Source organism: Pinus tabuliformis, chromosome 1_2, assembly GCF_031772625.1.
Source record: "Pinus tabuliformis cultivar Carrire ecotype Pingquan chromosome 1_2, CPIR1, whole genome shotgun sequence".
Lineage (NCBI taxonomy): Eukaryota > Viridiplantae > Streptophyta > Pinopsida > Pinales > Pinaceae > Pinus > Pinus tabuliformis.
The window spans coordinates 246708550-246734442 of NC_142298.1; positions in this window are offsets into that span (position 1 = coordinate 246708550).

Consider the following 25893-nt stretch of genomic DNA (forward strand, 5'->3'; position numbering starts at 1 on the left):
GTGAAAAATCACCCTACAGGGAATCTTTTAGATTCCTCAAGCATCAAAGAATATTCTTGCAAAGATTCTTTGAGAATCTATCTTGAAATGTGTGTCAGGTATGGCTCCACTGCCTCAACATCCGTGCGCACTCTGGATTCTGTGCGCTCAACCTTCTCTATCCCAGGGAATGAATGAATTTGGGTTTAAATAAAAAAATGTTAGGCGGACTTACCAATGGTGCCCGCTTGGCACACTAGTTGGCAGTTTGTTATGAAAACGTTGGCAACGAGTGGGTCACGGGACCAAACCCACGTACCCTTCATATTTTTGGTGTATGCCTTTTGGACAATACTCTACCACAAGATATGAAAATTGTTATGTTGTTGACCACCCATGAAGCCACCATTCACTTGTCAACAATTTACTATACGTGGTTTGTTTTGGAGCATGGTTAGCATATGCTTTAATTTGGGCGACAATTATGATTTTGGTGGTGTGTTATGTTTTGGATGGGATGTGGGGCCGTCGCATGGGTTGGTCGGCATGGGTTCAAGTCCCGTTGGTCTCGATTTAATGGGTGTCATGTATAATGGGTGGGCCAAATGGTCGTTGAAACATGTATATGTCGGGGTCAGCGGGGTTTGACCACTTGCCGATCAAATCATATTTAGTTTTTTTTTTTTTTTTTTAAACGTGAGTTTGGGAGAGGTGGAGGAGGTGGTGCGCCCCCCCACCCTATCTTTTTATATTTGTTTTTCTTAATAAAAACTTGAGAAAAACCAACCATCAAATTTTTAGGGGTCATTAGACAAATTAAGTAGGCAACAAATTCACCTTTTCCAACTGCAGTGTTTCATCACTATTAAGTACCAAATTGTTGCCTCGTTAGTGACTACCACTGGGCCTAGTTTGACCAAAACTTTGACTATGAATATCTTGAGCATACAAACTCGGATTTGAGTGTTGTTTGCATCGCTAGAATTAGAACGATGAGCATTACAATCTGATCCTAGTTTGGGTGAAATCCGAGAACTTTGATTTTTGATCTTTTCCAAATCCACTTTTGAATTTTGGGCGTTTTTTGGAGCCACCTAGATCGGTGATCTTGGTGATTGAAAGTCTACTAGAAGTTTTATTTTTAGTCTTGGTTTTTGTTGAGTCTTGAAAATGTCATTCATTTCCATTACACTTTCACTATTATGTCCATTATATCACCTCCATTTCACTACTATGTCACCACATTCATCCCACTTTTATTATCATTGGGCCACGTTTATGTTTTTCCAAACTTTATTAATTTTAAGCCTTTTTAGTTAATTTGTGGTTAAAAATTAGAAAATAATGTGCATATGCTTATACCTAACAAATGGGTTGAGATTGTTGACATGTGCAGGTTGAAAGGAGGCTTCTAGAAGACCCTTATGTGGCACGCTAAGGCGAAATTCGAATTTGAGTGGAAAGAATCATGGGATCATGAGGATATGTGTCATATCTCCTAATTGTATTGTAACTCTAAGAAGACACGTGTCTTATCAGTTCCTATTTTGATTAGGACTCTAGAGGTAGAGGGAGAAATTCATGGGCTCTCATTAATGAGATGGCTTCTCATCTTTTTGTATAAATAGGAGATCTCTCTCCTTCATTTGTTAGTCTTTTAGCTTGTGAGTTCTTTAGCTTGGAGTTTGTAGTTCTTCCTTGATGGCTTTTGAAAGCTTTAGAGAACTTTGTTGTACTTTGTAATTTTTAAGAATTTGAATAAAGCTTTGATGTTCTCAACATGGAAGGAGATGTGAAGTAGATGTCATGGAGCATATTAGAATGTAAGGTAGAGTAGATTTCATTTTGTAAATTTTGCCTTGATTTCATTATGTCATTTGATTGCTTTCAAGTTTGGTAGATTAGATTTTTCATTCATGCAATTTTAATTCATGCAAGTGTGTTCAACTTGATTTTAGATTAGTAATGCACATAGCTTTTTAATGACTAATGACATGATGGAATTATCTTGTCCTTCTGCTGATTTATTTTCTTAGTTCTAATTCCAGCACTGTTTATTTCTTTCAGTTTTGTTTTGTTTATTTACTTTTCTGCAAGATAGATATTAAACTGCTCATGTCATTTTCAGTTACCTCCTATAGCCAGAGCGACTCAAATGGTGAGGGATTGAAGTATGAATGCGTAGTTTGATAGTAGTTTATTTTTCTACAAGTTAGTTATTGAATTGCTCATGTCATTTTCAGTTACCTCCTATAGCCAGAGCGAATCGAATGGTGAGGGATTGAAGTATGAATGTGTAGTTTAATATTTGTTTCATTTTATGCAAATTAGATATCAGATTGCTCAATTTGTTTATGATTACCTCCTATAGCCAGAGTGAGTCGAATGGTGAGGGGTCAGAATATGAGTTGATGTAATATGATTTAGTTTACTTTGCTTACAGTTTTTGAATTGCTTTAAGTTCAGTTTTCTTTTTATACAGCAGTAAGGATACTGGGTTTCATAGTCACTAGCTCATTGTTTGGTTGTTGCATTCTATTTTGATTGAAGTAGCTGCATATTTACACTTTTGTTTAAGTACTAATTCCATCAATAACATGTTTTAAGATCTTTTGAAGTGCTAAGTTTTGGAAGTTACCATCAGGGACTTTGTCTTGAAATATACATCCATACTTGTCCTTTAAAAGTATTCTTAAGACCTTAGAATAGGATTTCTATTTGCATTAGACACTTTAGGAAACTAACAAAAAAAAACCCCAAAACAAAATAAAATCTATAAAACAACGAAGTAAGAAAAAGGTTAACTAAGCACATATGGTGCACCACACTTCATCATTTTATGATACCCGGATTGATAATTTATGTAGAGCAATTTAAGACGTTAAATTGACTAGACAGTTTTGAACCTCCCACTTGGCATTATGAGAAGCAACAAACTCCTTCTTTTTGTTCAACAGAAGCAAAGCATTGAGCTATGGTGAAAGCAAGTCATGAAGCAATTTGACTTTCATAGATCCTTTCATAGTTTAGATTCTAGCAACAACATCTCACTAAACTCTAGTGTGACAATTATATCGTCATCAAGCTCATCAAATATCTGTTGAGAAATCTAGGGCAACCAGATTAGGGTGATTTCTCTTATCTTTGATAACTGCTTGTAATTTTTTTACTTCTCTTTCTTATTAACTTCTTCTTTACTTATTATTATGTTGTTCTTATCATCAAATAAATATCAAAACATGATGATCAATAGTACACAAGGACACAAGATGTAGGTTGTTAGCCAGGGCCAAAACCTCTCCTCCTAAGAGGAAAACCCACAAGAATTCTTCTCTTCTTATAGAATCTTCAAATGACAATATCCAAGATCTATGAACCAAGATGAAGACTACTCCAAGACCAAGTCAACATCTCATTTGATGACTATTCTCTTCCACAAAGTCAACTCAGGTCAAATACTCCTTCTTTGACACAATTGTCATACCTACAACAAATTTCGGCTCCTTCAACAATTCTGCAATTTTTTCACCCTTCCTACAATATTTGATTTTCACATGTGTGGGTGGTTTAGTGGTTGAAATTACCATCTCTCTCCTTCGCTCAATGTGCTCCCTCTTCCTTAATAACTCGACTTCCTTCCTTGACCTTCTTGCCCTTAAATTTTTTCTTCTCTTAGTAGGTCTACAATTCGGTCTTGTTGTAATAACAATGATGCCCTAATTATTTTCGCACTTGTGGGAGATTCATCCCTAAAAAATTCCTTGAAAACTTTGATTTATCTTCCCTCTTGTTCTCCTCTTCTTCACTGGTTATTAGGCTTATTTTTCTTGTAGACGAACTTGATTGGATTCCCCTTCGAATGAGGCCAAGTTGTCCCTGCTTGTAGGTTGACTCGTCTCTTAGCAGGCCGAATTGGTCTTGGAGGAGGACATTTCACTCTTTTGATTCTAAATAAATTCTTGTTACATAATATAACATGCCCAATAGGGTCTTTACAGATGACAACGACTTCTTTGACCCATAGAATTTATGACAAATCCCTATAATCACACAATGGGTACTTGACCTACAAATAAATTAACCTTGATCATGATACCCATGCTACAAAATAGCAATAATCAATTTTTTTCTTCACATCAAATACATAAAATCATGATTACATAAGAAATTGTGAAGACCGAACCTAGTTGCATATTTCAACAATATCTAGTTTGACATCAATGCAATGAACACATTGAACTATACATGCACTTCGACATAAAGATTATTCGAGGTCACATTCTCAAAGTGCTCTTTTTACCCAAAAATGACGAGGTTGTAAATATTTTCACAAAGTCTTTTACACAAGTGAATTTTTCTAAACCTTGATCAATTTTAGGACTTCATGAAGTTGTCATTAAGGGGGAGTAGGCTCTAATGCCTCCTTCCTTCTCCTATTGTGTCACATTTCTAAATCTTTCCCCCTAACCCAAGTTGTTCTTAGGGGGGTGTTTGGATATTTATACATTTAGGAGTTAACAAGATAAATTGGTCTAATGCATCTTTAAGTAAAGTGTGTTTCCTTAGTATGTTTTAGTATTCATGCAATCCAATGGTCATATTATGTTCTAGACATGAAGTGATCATATGGTTTAAATTCTAGTAAATACTAATGAGTATATTGGTGTTTCCTCCAGATGGGGACTCCAGTTCATTTTGAGACTCATCTATCATATACCCTCATCTGTTTGATTCCCTTTATATAAGGCTTGTTAAAGGGTTTTCATTACCCTCAAAGCCTATTGGTTAAGCTCTCCAAAATATACTGAAAGAGGGATATACTATAATCTAAAGGGAGAAATCACCACCTCGATGCCAAGTGAAACAAAATGCAAGGCATAAATATAGCCTTATATATCTATTGACAAATGAATCCACAACATATTTGTATTGAATGTTATGATAAATTTGATGAGACCTTACCAGAATGGGCTAACGAAATGATCTATTATAGAATAATTATTGTTTTTTTGGCGGGATTTGCTACATACACATGCAACAATTGAATTAATCAATCCCAACTACAAGGATGATTTTCTTTCAATTTCCACATTTGTTATGAATTTGTCCATATCTATTAAGTAAGTAATTAGGTTTCTTCCTTTAATTAGTAAGTCCCCATTCTAGGAGCTATTCGTCAGGCAAGCTTGGGACTGGAGTTGAGTGAACAAGGTATTGTCTTGGGGTACCATGTTTCAAGAAAAGGAATTGAGGTTGATCCCACTGAAAGAAACAAGAATACTTTCTCTTCCTATTCCACAAAAACACAAAGATATAAGGAGCTTCCTTGGGCATACAGGTTAACACTCAATTGGTCCATGATCTTTATTTAAAAAGCATGGAGGGTCATTTGTTGATGATCGAATATGAGAAATTCATATGTAAATATTTTCCCTTTGCATTAGTATATTACTTCAAGTGGTTATCTTAGCTAGGGTGTTGGGCAGGGAATCCCCCCACGACATGTTTTGGGGCTCAAAGCCCAAGTTTTGAGTTGATATTGTTGTAAAGCTCCGCGAATTGCGAGCTTGAAATGTATGTTAGAGTCATAAGGTTGTCCGCCCTAGTTTTGAATGTAGTGTCGACCTACCCATGGTCTGCGGACCATGGAATTGTATAAATATAGCGAGGCTCTAAGTTGTAAAGACATCGAATAGAGAATGGGCACGAAAGGTCTTAGGGATGAAGTCGAAGTGCGAAGTGTGTCTTGAGTTGTAGAGTAGGAAAAGGAGCTGTAGCTAAGTGCGCAGAGGCCTAGTAGAGTCTGCAGTTGAGTGCACAGTGTGGAGTCGAGTCTGTAATCGGAGAAGAGATTAATAAAGAAAGGTTTTGTTACCAATTCTGTGTATCTATTTTGAGTTATTATATGTTTGATATCATTTGCGAATATATTGTTTCTTTACTGCGCGCACTTGTATGAATTGTGAATATTGTTAAGTATAATGGAAAGTACACAAATAAGCTAAGTTAATCAACTAATATCGGATTACTAGTAAGGACTTGGGTAATAACACTACTCGGCCGCCGAGTAGGGCTGTGCGAAGGCAACACCTCAGGCTGTGAGGAACGGGTAAGTGCGCATAGCGATGTGCGTGAAGGGTCGAACCGCGGACCACTTGAACTCATCAAACATCTCCAGGGTGCAGAAACCTGGTTCTAACACCCTCCCATACTAAAGCGGGTTATGCGAATAAATTGATGTCTGGGGCTACGCGGAGTGAGAGTATCTATAGAAACGAAGGTAGCATAGAGATAGAGAATAGCCCCTTGATTTTTCCTCGGCGAGAAAGCGAGGAATAGCTCGCGAAAGTTTCACCAAGAAGTGTGATCAGTCTGATAAGGCAGCGGATTCTGTGCATACCACCTCCACCTACACCACCACCAATCTCACCATCTTCACCCCCATCTCCACCAACACCACCTCCGCCACCACCACAATTCAATATGGTGAGCGTCATAAAATTGTCGGTGTTCAAAGGAGTAGGGAACGAAGATCTAGACCAATTTTGGTTCGTGGTTAAAGCTATATGGGAAGCACAAGGAGTCGTGGATGACAATATAAAGAAGGAAACACTGGTAAGCACGCTGCAAGATCGCGCACTGACATGGTACATTAAGAACTCCAGTGACAATCGAAACGTAGGGATCACAGATATCCAAGTTGCGCTGAATAGGGAATTTAGCAAGCTGAAATCAGAGATATAGTCGATTATCAGGTTTAAGGAAATAACGATGCTTCCAAGCGAGACCCCCTGGGAATTAGATCAGAGACTAAAGGGCATGATTCACGAAGCCAACATGACCTTGACAGATGGCAGCATCGCACATGGTTTGTAGCATCACTAACGTCGCATCTAAGGATGACGTTGTCATAGCAGAAGTTATCCACCCAGGCTGAAGCTTTGGAGATTGCAATGTGACTGCACGAGACCCCAATATAAGATCCTAACCTGAGAGTCCAACAAATCCACGTGCAACTGAAAAATTTATGTCTGGAATTGCAGAGCTTGAAATAGGATAGGAAAACTCGGGCAGAGGCGCGCGAGGAGGTATGGTGCATAAAATGCAAGGGACAAGGACATGACAAGGACCATTGTCCAGTCTTCGCGAACTACTTGGTGGGAGGAGGGCCAATTCCATTAAGACCAGAGGCGCAAGCAGGACCGAGCACGACGCCTGCATTATGGTGCGTGATTTGTCAAATAGGAGGAAAACATGCTACCGATAATTGTCATCTATTACAAAAGTATACGCAAACGTCCCAGAAATTGTTCTGTAATTTCTGCAGGTCAGTAGGCCATGATGAAGTTATGAGTTGATGATGGATCGAACCCCTACCTACAAGGTGCAGACCGAAATGGGAGCCCTCGATCAAAATACAGGGATGGTGCGCACCGGATCTCAGGGGCGCGAACGAGGTCGAGGTGGAATGGGACCAGGAAGGGGTCGCAGACATTTGCTTTGTTACAATTGCAGAGGGCCAGGGCATTATGCCCACGATTGTACAAATCCGACGAGAGCCTCAGGTTTATATTGTACCTAGTTTGATCATGAGACGGAGGACTGCCCCGCACTGATAGCGAGGTTGCGCAATAAAGGAATACTCCAGCCTCCCCCGAATCAGAATCTGAAAATGATGAGGTATGAGTCGCGCGAAGAGGACCTGAATGTAAACATCGCACTTCGAAGCGGTATTACGACAGGAGATGATAAGGGCAAGAAACCTGAAGAAAGTGCTTAGGTTCGCAAGGCTCCTACAAAGGAACTAGAGTTCGATTTGGAGTGCGCAAATGAGACATTCATGGAAGCTAAGAAGAGCTTCACGGAGGCCTCCACTTCAGGTAGTAAAGACAAACTAGAATTGGAGATGGACCAGTCAATGCTTACTACCTTTATGGAGACATGCATGAAGCTATTGCGTGACAGCAAGGCTGTGAAGGGACTGTAGGAACTCATCACTAGGTGCGATGGGTCAGGAGAACCGCGTGTAATCCGGAAGCTCGGGAAGCACACAATGCGAATAGGAAGGGAGATGAGATTGATTGTGCAAATCAGGGAATATGAAATGGATCAAGTGATTCTAGATTTAGGATCAGACGCGAACGTACTGCTAACGCAAACATGGGAGCGCATGGGCAGGCCCGTGTTGTAATGGTCCCCTATTCAATTGCGAATGGCGAACCAACAGAAGATCCTACCGATGGGAAGATTGCATGGAATAACGATAGACATCGAAGGTGCAAGCGCGCTTGCAGATTTTGAAGTGATAGAGATTTTTGATGACAACAATTACTATCTCGCACCACTAGGAATAGATTGGGCCACTGATATGAATGAAGTGATAAATCTAAAGAAGCGCAAAATGATTTTTGAGAAAAAGTCACTGCATGTAGTAGTACCTTTAGACCTTACGGAAGGATCACGCTACATAGAGCCAGTGTGCGACGATGAAAGCGACGACGATCTAGACTGTATCTACAAGATAACCGCTCGGGAACAGGATTGGGTAAATCCTACAGCGGATGGTAGGATTTCGTGGGAGTGCGAAAGCTCCTACACATCAGATTCAGATGAGGAAATAGAACAATGGCATAATCGCTTACACGAGGTAACCACGCTCAATTGCAACATGATGGTAAGATCACTGCACTGCGTCACAACAGAGGTAAGGGATCTGCCTATGTATGACGGGCTAATGACGGTGGATGAATTCCTGAACAAATTTGAAAGAGAAGTGCCATAACAGCAGCATTTTGACGCTCTGAAATGGGCACTGCGCACTACGCCCGCAATATGGTGGGGTACGCATCAAAGAATTTTTGAGGACTAGCGCGAATGTAGAACGGTGATGCTTATATGGTTTGGAAAGCCTCAGATGTGGATGGAAGCTGGGTATGATGGACGAAACAACCTGCGCACCCACCTCTCCAGATGGGTACATACTTATGGTACGTAACCTGTAAGAACGCACATCATCCTCACGATAGAAAACAAGAACAACAAGCAGGAGCGGGCACAACAAAGGCGCGAATGATGAAGTATGATATGCCCAAGCGCACTAAAGATTATAAGCGGGGAAGCCTTTGACAAGGCGTGTGAAGTGTTGAACACGGTTCACCATGTGAGATGCACTAACTGGGACCTGCATGTACTAGCGGTTCTATGGACTTATAGGACCACGTGCAAAACCCTGACTGTGCAAGCACTTCTGAAGCTGAAGTATGAAGCAGGGGTTGTGATCCCTATGGAGCATGCGAAGCCTAGTCCGCGCATAGCAGAATCGGTAGATACGATGTTCCGTGAAGCCCAGAACGAAGGAATCACACAGCCGCAAGAAACAGAACACATTAGACTTGAGGAAGAAATCCGACGGGGAAACTTTAGACTCTGTGAACTTGAAAAAGAAAGGGTATGGTTAAGGAAGAAAAGTGCTTTGATGGATGCGAAGGTCCAGAAGCTGGAAGATAAAATAAAGGAAGCATTTCTCATCAAAAAACTGAGGATGCTAAGGCAAGGTGCGTATGATCATACTGACAAGTGGGAGAACTATCGTTGTGAACTGGTCAGTCTGCTGCCTTGGCTTAGACCGGGTATTTCCAAACGTAGTGACCAGGGTAGCGCGTTGCAAATAGTAGAGTACGCAATGCCGACCACAACAATGGAAGGTAGGGATTCTCCGCGAACCATGATGGAGGACGGAATGGAGCCCCACATGGGTGGTGCAACCACCTGGCTAGCCGCAGGAAGAATAGTCTTAGCGCTCCAGGAAGTTGAAAGGGAGCGCGGGACTATAAACTATTATGCCTGGGAGCTGCGCAATATTGGGGATGCGTGCAGAAGTAGAGTTTCACAGGGTCCACGACCGCGCATGGAGGGTTGCGCTACCACGTGGGTTGGCCAGAAGGTGACCATTGAAGTCACTATTCACGATGGGATGCTTGACTTGAGGCCAAATGGAGCCGGCGGCGGGCATTTAAGACGCAATTTATGGGAAAGATTTGGGAAAATCTATCGCCAAGAAAGCATTAATGGCCTGAAATTGGGGGGAACGATTGAATTCGAATTCAAAGGTGCTATAAAACACAAAGGGTTGGCCAGTGAACAACACTTGGTTATTTGAGAATTAAGCGCTTGAGCAAAGCACTAAGCATTGAGAGCCGAGCGATAATTGAGATCCTAAGTTCGCGAGTGACAGAATACAACCTAGACACGATGACAACAACTAAGGATGGTTTGGGAATCGAAGAGGTAACCGCCAGCGAGGCCACGTAGACCCCAATGGTGGAGGATGTTCTAGAAGGCGCCGGGGTTATGGCCAAAATCCCCAAATCACCGCGAATGTGGAGGCCCAAGAAAGATAAACAAGAAATGGCCCCCATATGCATGTCCCCAAGGAACCCACTATGCAACAAGCTATCAATGGCAGAAAAAGGGAAAGTTGTCATGATCGACACAGATGAGGAAGAAGAAGATCTGCAGGCCCTGACCATCACAACAGAAGACGACAAAGATATGGAGGAGGACATTCAACCTATACACTTTGCAACAAAACTGCCCGCATATGTCCCCCCGTGGAAAGGGAAGACCAAAGTGCCGAAGGACCTGGATGAAACCAAGAGTTCACTCCAGACTCCGCTCCTCCCAGATGGCATAGTGTTTAAAGGAAGATTGGGACCTCGCTGACCGTGAGATGTTCCCTCACTTAGAGATCGGGAACCTCATGAAGCAGAACACTGAGGGGGTGGTGACAACGTTAAAGCTGCGGAAAAGGTTGCGCAGTGTGGAAAAGGCTGGGTTGCTGCACCTACTATGGATACCGCATCCACCGCGTGCCCATCACCATTTTCGTCATCAGGCAACTGCTTTGCCTAGTGCATGATGGGTATTTATGGCTGGAGGAGCCTATCCCCATCACAACAGACCTCATTCACCACATTTCTCGTCTCCCCTGCAAAGCGAAGGACCCCACAACCGTAGCCGAAGGAATTGGCAGTGATTTGGCCCTTGCAGAAGCCATGAAGACAAAATACAAGCTGGAGAAGAAGAAAAGGGGCTACGCCATCTCTAGCATCAAGGACAAAGGGGTACGCGTAGCAACCCAACTCCTGACCAGAAAAGTTATGAGGAAGTGCCGCGCCAATGAGGTACCGGCGCCGGTAGTCGCACTGGCCGAGCAGTGTGCGAAGGGTCTAGTTCAACTGGTCCATATTACTCTACGAGGAATTTTTGAAGAATTGTCGCAAAGCCAAGGAGCAGGGTAAAACCTTCCAGTACGTGTGGTTGTTGTTATCCATAATGCTCGAGTGGGGGAACTGTCGGAGGACAGTCAATTCCCCAGCATTGACAGAGAATTACTAGAGGCCACGTAGTACGCTTAGCTCTGGGTCACAAAGGACGCGAAACAGATACATGACACCAAAATCTTCTGGGTGCTCATGGAGATGAGCATCCGAATGTGGATCAAACAGAGGTCATGCCTATCACCTACCGTGTACAACAGTCTGTGGATTTTTGCAAAGTTCAAAGCCGACATGCATAATGTATACATCAAGGCGCGCAAGGATACAACGAAGCAGTGGACGAAGCTCCTGTTTATAGCCACTAACAATGCCATCTTCACAGTGTTGGAGACATGGCCTCCGAAATGGCGCGCCCTAGACCTGGCATAACTTGAGAAGACGGCAGTGCAGAAGGAAAGGACGATGCCAAGTTGTGTGTCACACAATTGACCTAAAAATGGCGGCAGGAAACAGCGTTAGCTAAGGAAAAGGCAGCGCAAGAAGCGACATAGAAAGCCGCAGAGCAGAAAAAGGTTGCAGAAGCAGCAACAGCAGCATAGGCGGCAGAGGAAGCAACATCGAAGGTGGATGATGACTAAGAAACATCCTCACATGGGTAGGAGGCAAAGGAAGCAGAAACAATAGAAGGGAGTGTGGACCTGTATCACCCCAAGAAACTCTCCTAGGTTGTATCTCAGAGATGCTCAGGAACATTACAAACTCAACAAAAAATATTGGAAATAGGTGGATGAATGGAAGGAATGATTCATATTAAAGCCAAATAACCACTTCTACTATGCTTAACCCTAGACATGGGTGAAGACCGCCAGGCTACAAGGCTTTAGACCACTAATTACTCACAGTTTGAGGATTAAGTGAACATAGAGAATATTGATCACACCACCAGATGCACAAGACCATGTGATGGCTGGCTACAACCAGTAAAGAGGTCTGCAAATCTATTTCCTAATGCACAGACAAGATGACAGCTCTCTGGCACTAAGTAAACGGAAACCTACATAACACATTCAATGATACATACTACATTTCAACACAGAGGTGGGATGATAGCCCCTCTAATGCAAAACATCAAGAGCACATGAACAAATGGATAACAGGCACAGCCTGGAACAGAATAGAAGTGGAAATTGAGCAATTAACAGAAAAAGAAGCTTGTATTAGCTGAAAATGAAGACCAGACACTGCAGGTATCACAGTAGTTACAGTCTCCAGTAGTTGAACCTTACATCAGAACTACAACCATCAACCTTCATTACATCTTGTTTCTAGGCCTACATAGAGGTTGATTACAAAAAATTCTCTGCTATCCTATGCGTGGAGGGTTCAGAATGGACCACCAACCACATTAACTATCTAAAATGGGCCTCTGCTATGATCTGTTGCTTCAATGAATGAATTTGATGTTCTCTGGTACTCTGTTGTACTCCTTGAGCAAGTTGAGTGTTGTATAAATAAATTTCCATAAGTGTTGAATGCGTTTAACTGCTCGAGGATTGTCCTTTCTCTCTTGGCCATGCTGCTCTTGAACGCAGTTGTTGAGGAGTAATGGTGCAAGGTATTATATTTTGGCCTCCTCCTTCTTTCGGGAACATGGTGTAGGTCAGGAACACGAAGGTTGCATGGCGGATGCATGGGGGAAATGGGAATAAACATCAACCATTAGATCAACCAAACGAACAGCGGAGATCTATCGGCAGGAGGCGTCGAGAGGAAATGGAGGCGAAAATGATTGTGAGCCGTCGGATCTTTCAGATGGACAGCAGAGATTGATTTGCAGGGGCTATCAAGAAGAAGTAGGAGTGAACGAACGAGGGTCGTTGGATCGCGGGCAAGCAGATCCAACGGTGATCGGGAGCGGAAGTTGCGCGGGGTTTAATTGGCGAGGACGGGCGGGAAAGCGGTAAGTGGTATTCCTCGCACCGCTTTTCGGAGGTGGCAGTAATCATACAACAACCAGCGATCATAGTAGGAGGGCGACGCGTGGCGAATGGGACAGGGACGAAACCACTTTACCCGCTGGTTATTGCGTGTGCAATTTACGTGCGCGGGACGAGCGATCACCGTTGGATCTCACGGTGGATGCGATCAACGATGGAGTGTTTAAAGCACGTGTTTTCATCGGATGTGACGTGAAAAAGGGCTTGCGAAAGCGCTCAGTTATGGGATCCCGGCTATATGGCAGTATAAACTCAGCGCCCAAGGAGCTAAAGAAATAAAGTTTTATGCTAAATGTTGGAGTAAAACCGGGATAGCAGAGGTTATGGAGATATAAGGAAAATGAAGGAGAAAAGGAAACAAACTGCTGCGAGCCCCTTGCAAGCATAACTAGCACTACCCAACCTATTTTTATCCATCAAATGTTGAAGAATATAGCAGAGCTAACACTGGCTCCTTCTAGGGATGAGATCCTCCCTGTGAGGTCTCGAGAACCTACAGATCAATGCCTTCCTAATAAAAACAAATTAGCAAAATTTCCTATTGTTCCAGTGGGCATGGAGTCTACTTTGCTTGCACTAAACTGATAAAACAAAATATTTACAACTTTTAAGGCCAAAAGACCTTAAATCACATAAACTTTCAAAAAATGCCCATTAATTGGGCCATCAAAAACTGCCTCTCCTCCCATACTTTTCAGTATGAAGGTGTTGTTCCCTTGAATCTGTGAAATAATGAAAGGCCCTGTCCAGAAAGCATCAAACTTCTCATGATTGCCTTTCTTTTCCTTCAGTACTTCCCACTTTAGAACCAAGTCTCCAACCTGAAAATTATCTATTTTTGTCTTCCTGTCAAAAGCATCCTTGATCTTTTTCTGATGTGCCGCAACCTTTTCAACCAGCTGTTCTCTAATCTAATGTACCTCTGCCAAATCAGTGATCCTTTTTGCCATGTCTTCTTCCTCATTTTGTTCTTCTTGAAAGAATTTTGCCACAGGGAGAGTTAACTGAATTGGGAATACAGCTTCAGTACCATATACCAGCCTGAATGGAGAATTCCCTGTGGATTTCTTAATGGTCACTATGTCAGCCCACAGTGCATACTTGAGCTTAGAATCCCAATTCTTTTTATTGTCCTCCAGCAGCTTCTTAATTATCCTTATCAGGCTTTTATTAGAGGATTATGTTAGACCATTGCCTTGAGGATAGTATGAGGTGGAATGAACCAAATTAATACCCATGAATCACACATTTCCACCAATTATTTTGCCCTGAAGGCTGCTGCATTGTCTGTGACTAATTTATGTTGACAACCAAACCTGGTAAAGATATTTTCAATTAAAAACTTTATGACCACATTATGATCAGCCTTTCTAGTAGGGATTTCTTCAATCCACTTTGTAAAATAATCAGTGGCTACTAATATCCATCTGTGCTGGCCACTGGAATGTGGATTGATTTCTCCAATGAAATCCAAGCCCCACTGCTGAAAAGGTCCCTTTGCATGCATTGGTTTTAAGGGTAGGGACTTCAACTGCTGCTTTCCTTCAAATCTTTGGCACCTGTCACAAGATTTAACAAATGAAAATACATCAGAAAATAAAGTGGGCCAATAGTACCCAGCTCTGAGGATCTTATGGGCAGTGGTTTTCCAATAATGGTGTCCTCCACACATGCTGGAATGAAACTGCTGCATAACCTCCATTGATTGTTCTTTGTCCAGACACCTCAAAAGCACTCTAGATGGATCCCTCCAATAGAGCAGATTTTCATTAATGCAATATTTGGCTGCTCTAAGCTTGATAGTTCTGGCTTGACTCTGAGTAAGTCCTAAAGGGATTTCTAGCTTCAGTAAGAAATTAATTATTGTAGAATACCAATCACAAGAAGCTAGATTTTCTGCCACTGGCTGCTTTCTCTCTGGTTCAGCTGCTTCTTCTTCTTCATCTATCTGACCAATTTCTGCAATTGTGCATAGGAAATCAATATACAAGGATCTGCAATTTTCTTTAGCCAATAACTTGGCAAGACCCTGACCTCTGACCAGCTTGTTGGGCTTCAGTTCTATATTAAATTCAATTAGCTTTGCAATCCATTTAGCCCTTCTTCCATCAGCATCAGGTTGTGTTAAGACATCTTTTATTGCAGCAGAGGGTACATATGCAATTATCTTGGAATGCAGAATGTAAACTCTGAAAGCTTTCAAAGATTTGATAAGAGAATATGCTTGTTTTTCAATAATGTCATACCTCAATTCAGCATCCCTTAAGTTTTTGCTGAAAAATGCCACTGGATGCTCTGAACCTTCTTCATCTGCTTGCAATAACATTGCTGCAATGGTGTCTTCAGAGGCAAACGAAAATATATGGAACTCCTTGATGTAATATGGGCTTCTTAGAGTGGGAGCTTCCATAATGGCCTTTTTAATAAACTCAAATGATTTTCTTGCTGCATCAGTCCATCTGACCTCTGACCCTTTCTTCAACATGGAGGTAACATGCTTCACCAGTTCTGCAAAATTTGGTATAAACCTCCTCACAAAATTAATCTTGCCCAGAAAGGACTGAATATCCTTCTTTGATCTCGGGACAGACAGGGTCTGTATTGCTTTTACTCTTTCTGGGTCAATTCAGACACCTGCAGCAGAAACAACATGTCCCAACAACTTGCCTTATTCTAAAGCAAATTGTGATTTCTTAGGATTGACTAAAATTCCAAACCTTCTGCACTTCAGGAACACTTTCCTCAAATGTTGCAAATGGTCTTGATGGCTGCTGGAGTATACTGTTATTTCATCAAGGTAGATCAGGACAAACTTATCCTTCTCTCCCACAAATGCTATATCCATAGCTCTCTGAAAGGTGGCTCTAGAATTCATCAGTCCAAAAGGCATCTTAGCATACATAAAAGTGCCCCAAGGAGTGGTGAATGCAGTCTTCTCTTCGTCATCTGGATGCACAACAATCTGATTAAAGCCTGAAAATCCGTCCAAGAAAGACATGACTTTGGCTCCTGAGACCTTTTGCAGCAAATGCTCCATCTTGGGTAGAGGATAGTTGTCTTTCTTAGAGCATTTGTTCAAGTTTCTGAAATCAACACAGAGTCTGATCTCCACTTTTCTTCCTCACCACAACCAAATTGGCTACCCACTTGGAATATCTGAGAGGGACTATGATTTTGGCAGCCAACGGCTTTTTAATTTCTTTTTCAATCAGAGGGAGGAGCATAGGATTTATTGGTCTCAGCTTCTGCTTAAAGGGGATGGTATATTTCTCTAGAGGGATTTTATGTTGAATAATCTTTTTATCATAGGTTTTCAGGTCACTATATTCCTAGGCAAACACATCAGCAAATTGCTTCATTAAATTGTAGTATTCAGCGTTTTGGGCAGCAGACAGATGAGAAGAAAGATCTATGTGTCTAGGCTGACCTGGACTCCCTACATCATGCTTACAGACTACAGATTGGTCTTCTTTTTGGGCAGTTTTGTAAGACACATCATTTTGGTCAAACAATGTTTCTAGAGGAATTAAACCCTTAGGAATATGATTGCTGGGAAGCTAGACAATGCTATCTTTGCCAATTTTATTTCTAAGCTTGGATTTGGGGCTTTCTTCCAAGGCTTCATTCTCTTGGTCAATTTTCATTTCATAAAACTCATCAATGACTTGCAGAAACCTATTTATTTCATCATCATCTTCAAAAACTTTCCAATGCTAGACATTATCAGGCAAGGATGGCCTATACTTCATTTGGACTTCATAAACTAGTCTGGGAGGCATGGGAGGGATAAATAGACTAGCGGACACAGCAAGGGAATCATAAAGCTGATTTTTGGCTCTAGGGATATATGAAATATAGAAATTATCAAAAGAATCTTTGAGTCTCCATACCTCATCTCTGTATGCTTTCGGCCTTGAGTGCTTTGCCTGAAATGTTTTATTTACTTGATGAATGATCAAATCAGCATCTCCAAACACCTTCAGGTTCCTGATCCCTCTTTCTTTTGCTGCGTTAAGGCCCAATATCATAACCTCATATTCTGCTATATTGTTTGTGACTTGAAAAGCCAGCTTGAAAGACAGATGAGTGCTTTTTTGTTCTGGAGATATCAGCACCACCCCTGCTCCTGCAGTCTCCCTGGAACATGCTTCATCAAAGAACATCTCCCAAACCTAACTTCCTTGCTCTTCCCTGGCCTGATTCATTGGTTTCCTAATCTTCATTGAGGCCTTCTGAGATTCTTCTATTTGGAGGATACATGCACCAAAATCGGTGTCCACTGCATATATGCGATGATTAGTAGGATTCTTCTCATCACTGATAATGTATGCCAGTTGTGCTTCTCTGTACAATCTCTTGCTTTCTCCTCCAAAAACTGGGGCAGTGGCATAAGACAGATCATTTTGTAATGTCCCACCTAGTCTCTTAATCCATCCTCTGGACAGCAGCATGCCAAACTTGGGAGGGACATCTGCTACCACAATATCCATCACCATACTTTTCATGGGTAGCTGAGTTAAGGTAATGGCCACGTCTTTGATTAATCCTAGGCATTTCACTTTCCTTGAATCAAAAGAGAATAAATCATGATATGGTCTAGTGATGTCAAGGCCTAACTCTTCCATGACAGCTTTAGGGATCAAATTGTGGCTAGCCCCTATGTCTAGCAAGCAATTGTGGAGGATTTTGTCATGAATGGTCAAAGAGACATAAAATGATGGAGAATTATTATCAGCAGGTTCAATCATGGGGCTAAGCACAACTACATGCTTATCATCTTGCAAATTGACAGAGTCAGTGGAGGTTTGTGTGGTTTCTAGTTCAAGAGCTTCAAGGATAGGCTTTCTAAACATTTCACTCTTTACCAATTCTACCAGAGGCACAGATACTTTTAACTTCTGGACTTCTGACTCTAAGCTGAAAGAGGAAGGTGACTTGTCAAAACCTCTTACCTCTTGAACTGGGGCTTTGAGGATGATTGGGTTAGCTGCTGGTCTTCTCTGCCTGATATTCTGTGACTCTGTTTGGACAACAGCTCTTTGGGCAGGATTCTCCTTGACATTTTTTGCATTCGACCATAGATTATATCTTTGCTGCTCCTCAGTTTGTAGAACTGCCTCTCTGTCCCACTCCTGACTGTCTTGTTCCTGCAGCAATGATTCTTCATATGCATCCAATGTAAAAAATGCAGCATTGCCTTTATCTTCCATGTAGTAAATTTCATCCTCATCTTCAAATTGTTCCTCCTCCATGACTACATTTTGAAAAGGAATTTTAACCTTTTGTTCTTCATTTGTTTCTTTTCCCCTCTTAATGATTTGCAGTTGTTCATTTTCTCTTCTGAACGGATTTGGATTTCTTGGAGCAAATGTATTCTGCTGCCTTGTCTTTCCTAAATTCTGCTCAACCTTCAGCTTAGATATCTCAGCAGCCAATGACTCTATCATCTTAGTCATTTTATCTAATTTAGGCTCTGAAGATGAAGCAGAGGAAGAAGAATCCTCACCTCTCTGCCTCCTTCTACCTGCATGACTCTTTAGCTTTTCTATAGCCATAATATTGGATTCCACCTCTAGTGCTGCATCCTGCATGTCAGATAGAGTGGCACATCTTCTTTCTCTCAACAACAGGCATAAATCAGAGTCAAAATCATTGGCAGAAGTGAGTTTGGCAAAGGTGGGAGTAGGCTTTACCTCAGCTGGTATCTTACTATACATACAATTGAATCTTTTATTAACATCAGGCAATGATTCCCCATTTTCCCTCTTCAGGTTATCAAACTCAGTATGATAATATATAAAATCTTTTTTATCTCTCCAGTGCTTCAAAAATGCATCATCTAAGGCTTCAATATCTGCAATAGATCTAGGGGCTAGTTCTCTGAACCACTTTCTGGGCTCTCCATCAAGGCTCTGGACAAAAAATCTCATCCACACATCATTTTCACTTATGTCTAAGTTATCAGCATAACTATAGAAAGCCTCAAGGTGTTCTTCTGCTGTTACTCCCTCTGTACCAGTGAACTTGGGCATATATTTCTGATATTCAGGCATAGCATTCAAAGGAATGGGCAAAACCAAAGGTCCATACCTGGCAGCTACAATTCTTTCTATCTTCGTAGGTGCTTGCTGGCCTGCCATGACTGGGGTATGTGGGAGGACACTCGCAGATTGAGCAGTATGAAACAATGAAATGGATGACAGAGACAAAGGGATGTTCTGGACTGTATGGGAAACTTTTTTTGAACCGAGATTCAAAGGGGAACTAGATGGACAAGGAGCTTTATGAATCTCTGCATGTGTTTGTTCACTAGCAACGCTAGGCTCTAAGTCTTCAAATTGTGTATTCTCAACTAAAAACTCCTCATGCAGAGACAAATAAGATTTCTTGGGCTTACCTGATCCTGATGCTCCTTTCTGTGATGTTTTCTTCGACTTGATAATCTTCTTAGGGTCAGGCACTGATTTAGCTGGTGATTTCTGAGGATTTCTTCGAGTATGTCTCACAAACTGAGCTAGGACTATACTGTGGAGTCGCCAAAGGTTGGTCTTCCTCCAGTGGAGTCACCAGATAGATGATTACAACCAGAAATGTGCCCAGACCTTGTCTATCGTCAAAATCTGGAATGGTGTTGTTCTCCTAGGGAAGCTGAGCTTCAATCTCCGATCCCCGGCAACAACGCCAATTTATGTTATCACCCCAAGAAACTCTCCTAGGTTGTATCTCATAGATGTTTGGGAACATTACAAACTCAACAAAAAATATTGGAAATAGGTGGATGAATGGAAGGAATGATGCATATTCAAGCCAGATAACCACTTCTACTATGCTTAACCCCAAACATGGGTGAAAACCCCCAGACTACAAGGCTTTAGACCACCAATTACTCACAGTTTGAGGATTAAGTGAACATGGAGAATACTAACCACACCAGCAGATGCACAAGACCATGTGATGGCCGGCTGCAACCAATCAAGAGGTCTGCAAATCTATTTCCTAATGCACAGACAGGATGACAGCTCTCTGGCACTAAGTAAACAGAAACCTGCATAACACATTCAATGATACATACTAGATTTCAACACAGAGGTGGAATGACAGCCCCTCTAATGCTAAATATCAAGATCACATGAACAAATGCATAACAGGCACAACCTGGAACAGAATAGAAGTGGAAAGTGAGCAACTAACAACAAAAGAAGCTTGTATTAGCTGAAAATGAAGACTAGATGCTGCAGGTATCACAGTAGTTACAGTCTCCAGCAGTTGAACCTTACATTAGAACTACAACCATCAGCCTTCATTACATCTTGTTTCTGGGCCTATATAGAGGTTGATTACAAAAAATACTCTGCTATCCTATGCATGGAGGGCTCGGAATGGACCACCAACCACATTAACTATCTAAAATGGGCCTCTGCTATGATCTACTGCTTCAATGAATGAATTTGATGTTCTCTGGTACTCTGTTGTATTTCTTGAGCAGGTTGAGTGTTGTATAAATAAATTTCCATAAGTGCTGAAGGCGTTTAACTGCTCGAGGATTGTCCTTTATCTCTTGGCCATGCTGCTCTTGAACGCAGTTGTTGAGGAGTAATGGTGCAGGGTACTGAATTTTGGCCTCCTTCTTCCTTCGGGAACATGGTACATGTCGGGAACACGAAGGCTGCATGGCGGATGCATGGGGGAAATGGTAATAAACATTAGCCATTAGATCAACCAAATGAACGATGGAGATCTATCGGCAGGAGGCATCAGGAGGAAATGGAGGCGAAAATGATTGTGAGACATCGGATCTCTCAGATGGATGGCGGAGATTGATTTGCAGGGGCTATCGGGAATAAGTGGGAGCAAACGAACGAGGGCCATTGGATCGCGGGCAGGCAAATCCAACGGTGATCAGGAGCGGAAGCTGCGCGGGGTTTAATTGGTGGGGACGGGCAGGACAGCGGTAAGTGGTATTCCCCGCACCACTTTTCGGAGGTGGCGGTAATCGTACAACCAGCGATCACAGTAGAAGGGCGACGCATGGCGGATGGGACAGGGCCGAAACCACTTTCCCCGCTGGTTATTTCGTGTGCAGTTTATGGGTGCAGGACGAGGGATCATCGTTGGATCTCATGGTGGAGTGTTTAAAGCACGTGTTTTCATCGGATGTGACGTGAAAAAGGGCTTGCGAAAGCACTCGGTTATGGGATCCCGGCTATATGGCAGTATAAACTCGGTGCCCGGGAGCTAAAGAAATAAAGGTTTATGCTAAATGTTGGAGTAAAACCGGGATAGCAGAGGTTATGGAGTTATAAGGAAAATGAAGGAGAAAAGAAAACAAACTGCTGCGAGCCCCTTGCAAGTATAACCAGCACTGCCCAACCTGTTTTTATCCATCGAATGTTGAAGAATATAGCAGAGCTAACAGGACCCAAGGGTCGCGTCCACATAGTTAAAGCTCCCACACATCGTAGAGAGAGCGAGACCAAGGAAGAAGGTCAAGGCCTCAAAGTTGGCCATTGACCTGATCACCTTAACTAAAGGTGATCTCCATGACATCGACGAGACGGTCCGTGATGTCACCAATGAAGCACTTCAGGATTTTATGTAAGATCACCAGACTGTGTTGGAGGCCCTCAGGGCACAGTTGCAGCAGTTACAGGTGCATCCCCCTCAGGTGGGTACCCTTTCTACCCACCTTGCAGCAGGATCCTCGGCAGTAGAGCAGATGTTGCGCGCATGGATGGAAAACACAGTAGTGTTGCCAGAAGGGTCCCTAGTCGTAGCGAATGTGATCAACAAATTTTCGGTTAACATGTTGAAAGGCCTTGGGCCTTAATTTGGCTGCTCTTCCATGAGAGACATTGTGTCTGCTACATGACAGGATAATGGCAGAGCTACGGGCCAGGGAGAGTCGCACGATCAAAGTTCTTAGCGAATAGAAGATAAACATGGAACAACTCACCTTGCAGCGCGATGAATTGGTGTCGCAAAATCAACACTTGGAGCAGATGGTAGATGACGCTTGCCGACGCATCCCGGAGCTGGCCATCCCAGCAGATCTACCAGTAGAGGTGCGGATCCACAGATTGGAAACCAGAGTCTGCAAGGCCAGGGAAGAAACGACAAAGGTTTAGGTAGAGATGAATCTTCATATTGCCGAGTTGTGGTTAAAGGCACAACTTTCCACTCCCCCGGAAGTCAAAGAACAGTGTGCTAGCGCTATCGCAGCAGGGTTGGAAGAAATTGGGGGTGCAGTGCGAGACTGTACCGACATGTTGGAACAAGCACTTGAGGTCCTCACGACTTTGCAAGAGGACCCCAACATCCAGTGCCTGGAGACAGAGGTGCGAGAACTCCAGCAACAATATGACAGTGTCCGAGGAACTGCGCAGACAATAGTCCTCACTCAGCGGCTTGCAAGGATGCAGCAAGCTAAGGCACTGAAGGAGCAGGTGGACACGGCGTGACATAAGGAAGCAATTCTCAAAGCATGCATTCAACCATGGATTGACAAGGCCTTCACAATCACGGCGAATATCGAAGGAAAGCTCGCACACATACAGGGGATGCACGCACAGATACAGGGAAGCACGCCGGACATAGAGGTCTCAGAAGAACGGATGCAACAGGTTCAACAAGCAGCAACTCAGTGTGCTGCGGACATTAGTACCATTCAAGAACAGTTGGAGGGACTCCACGCCAAGATCGCCGCACTAACAGAGTGACTCGAGGGTGAGTCACGATGTTTGTGTTGGGGGCCTGTTGGGCATGGAATCCTCCCACGACATGTTTTGGGGCTCAAAGTCCAAGTTTTGAGTTGATATTGTTCTAAAGCTCCACGAATTGCGAGCACAAAATGTATGTTAGAGTCATAAGATCGTCCGCCCTAGTTTTGAATGTAGTGTCGGCCTGGAATTGTATAAATAGAGTGAGGCTCTAAGTTGTAAAGACATCGAATAGAGAATGGGCATGAAAGGTCTTAGAGATTAAGTCGAAGTACGAAGTGTGTCTTGAGTCGTAGAGTAGGAAAAGGCTCTGCAGCTGAGTGCACAGAGGCCTAGTAGAGTCTGCAGCTGAGTGCGTGGACCCCTGCAGCTGAGTGCACAGGGTGGAGTCGAGTCTGTAATCAAAGAAGAGATTAATAAAGAAAGGTTTTGTTACCAATTCTGTGTATCTGTTCTGAGTTATTACATGTTTGATATCATTTGCGAATATACTGTTTCTTTATTGCGCGCACTTGTATGAATTGTGAATATTGTTGAGTATAACAGAAAGTACACACATAATCTAAATTAATTACTTAATATCAGATTACTAGTAAGGACTTGGGTAATAACACTGTTCGGCCCTCGAGTAGGGCTGCGCGAAGGCAGCACCTCAGGCTGCGAGGAACGAGTAAGTGTGCGCAGGGTCGAACTGCGGACCACTTGAACTCATCAGACATAACGAGGGTGCAGAAACCTGGTTCTAGCACCCTCCCATACTACTTCGGGTGAGACCTTAGTCCACACTCCACGGACTGTTGCCAAAAGGGCCAGTAGTACCGAGATTTGTTTGGCTAAATGACCTCCAAACCTGGGTCAGGCCCCCACAAGCCAACGTAGGGCCATTTTAAAGATTTTAACCATGTGATACATTAGTGTATTGAGCTTTGATGATTTATGTAAGAGGTTGCTTAATGTGTTTGACTGTGATATTCCTACTTAGTGTTTCACTAAGTAAATATCAATTTTTTCTCAATTTTGGAGTATTACATTGTTTCATTTAGGAGAAGTGGGCTTAGGGGACCAACATTCTATTTTTGGCATGAGAAGCACCCCAACATTAGAGTTCAATGGAAAGATTACGACTTTGGTGGAGCGTGGGGGCCATCATAAGGGACTTTCAACCCACATGGAGAGTACGCTCTCATTGGAGCGAAATTGGTGAGGGGATTTCGATGTGGGCCCACATGGGCAACCTTGGAGGAAAATCAACAAAAGGAAGGAGGGGCTGTTATTTTTCTCATCATCTATCATTTTTAGAATTTGTATTTTGACATAGCATGCTTGAGTGGTGAGCCAAGTCTGCATGTGTTGTTCATCACAGGGGGTATTTCCAAGTGGAAATCCCAACCCATGCTTCGGGCGACTTTGAGTGCCAGCCCAAGGAGGGAGTTCTACTTCGTCCCAAATTGTACCAGCAATAGTGAATCGAGTTATAGTAGCAGGGACTGTGCAGTCTCGGCTTGAGGCACCTAGAGAAGTTGAAGAGTGTGGGGATTTTGTAGAGGAAACTTGGAGTGAAGGCTTGGGAAGCCTTCTAACAGGGTTTGCAGACATTTTTGGAGCATTCAATAGCAGAATCTTTAGGTGGGTTGATTTGCCCAGTAGAATAGGCAGTAAAGCCAAAGTGGGTCGTATTTCCAGGGTCAAGCTTTGGCCATACCCTTCGTGGGTTATCTTGGGTTCCTTGAGTAGAGGTCGGATTAATTTCCCGTAATTTTCTGAGCAATGGAGAGGGCTCTAGCAACATATCGTTTCAGGCAGCAACACATTTATGGGCATCTACAACGAATCACTTGGGCCGAATTACCGGAAGATTGGAGGAGGGTGATTCATTGATAATTTTGGGGTTTTGTTAGCTTGCCTAGTGCAAGCCTAGGTGCACTCATTCCATAACCTTGTTGTACACCTCTTTCCATTAATAAAATGAGTACACTGTGCAATTTTGGATGCAAATTCGTGGTCTGACTGTTTGTTTTGGTTTCATGGTGTCTTTGTCTATTTTGCTTTGCATATTTACTGTTAATTTTCCCTTAGGGATATTACAGTGGTATTAGAGCTCATAGACTTGGCATAACCTGTGGGAGCAATGCAGTCTATGACACCAGAGGATAGGCAGAACATGACATATCGGAGACAGAGGTATAGAAGCAAGGAAAGACAGTTAGAGATCATCCCTGATCCTGTGACTACAAAATCAGAGGTAGAAGAAACCAACATGGGGGACAATGAAGGAGACAAAAGGGATGAGGAAAAGGAGTTTTCCCAACTCCTACTAAAGGTAGTGCAGGATTTATCTTGGAACATTGAAGGAATGGGTCAGCGAAATGGAAATGGAAACAAGGGCAAGGGGGTCCAAGGGGATTTCCACTATGGAGAAGGATCTGGCACCTCACAACACCATGAAGATCTCCATGCCAACATGCCATTGATTCAAAACACACCCCCTAGATACACCATTCCTTCATTCCTACAATCTCGAGCAGGTGGGCAACTGGAACAGGAGGAGGCACCTTATGGGGACTAGTTCCTTGAGTATCAGTCCTATGGGCTTGATTTTGGGAGGGCCATTACTTTCAAGTATTTTTTTCAATTGAAGGGAAACAATAAGCCCAAGGGACAGAGTGGAGGAGATTACATGCAGGGGACAATTTTGCAACGCACTGTGGGGAGGCTATTTATACCAACCTTCGATGGCTCCTCCAAGATCTCGGTCAAGGCATAGGTCAAAAAGCTAGATGTTTAATTCCAGCTAAACCAAATGACAGAAGGAGAGGTAATCAAGATTGCCACGTTGCATATGGAAGGGGAAGCCCACAACTGGTGGTTCCATGGATTGACCACACTAGGACATGCAGGAGTAACTTCCTATGATGATTTCAC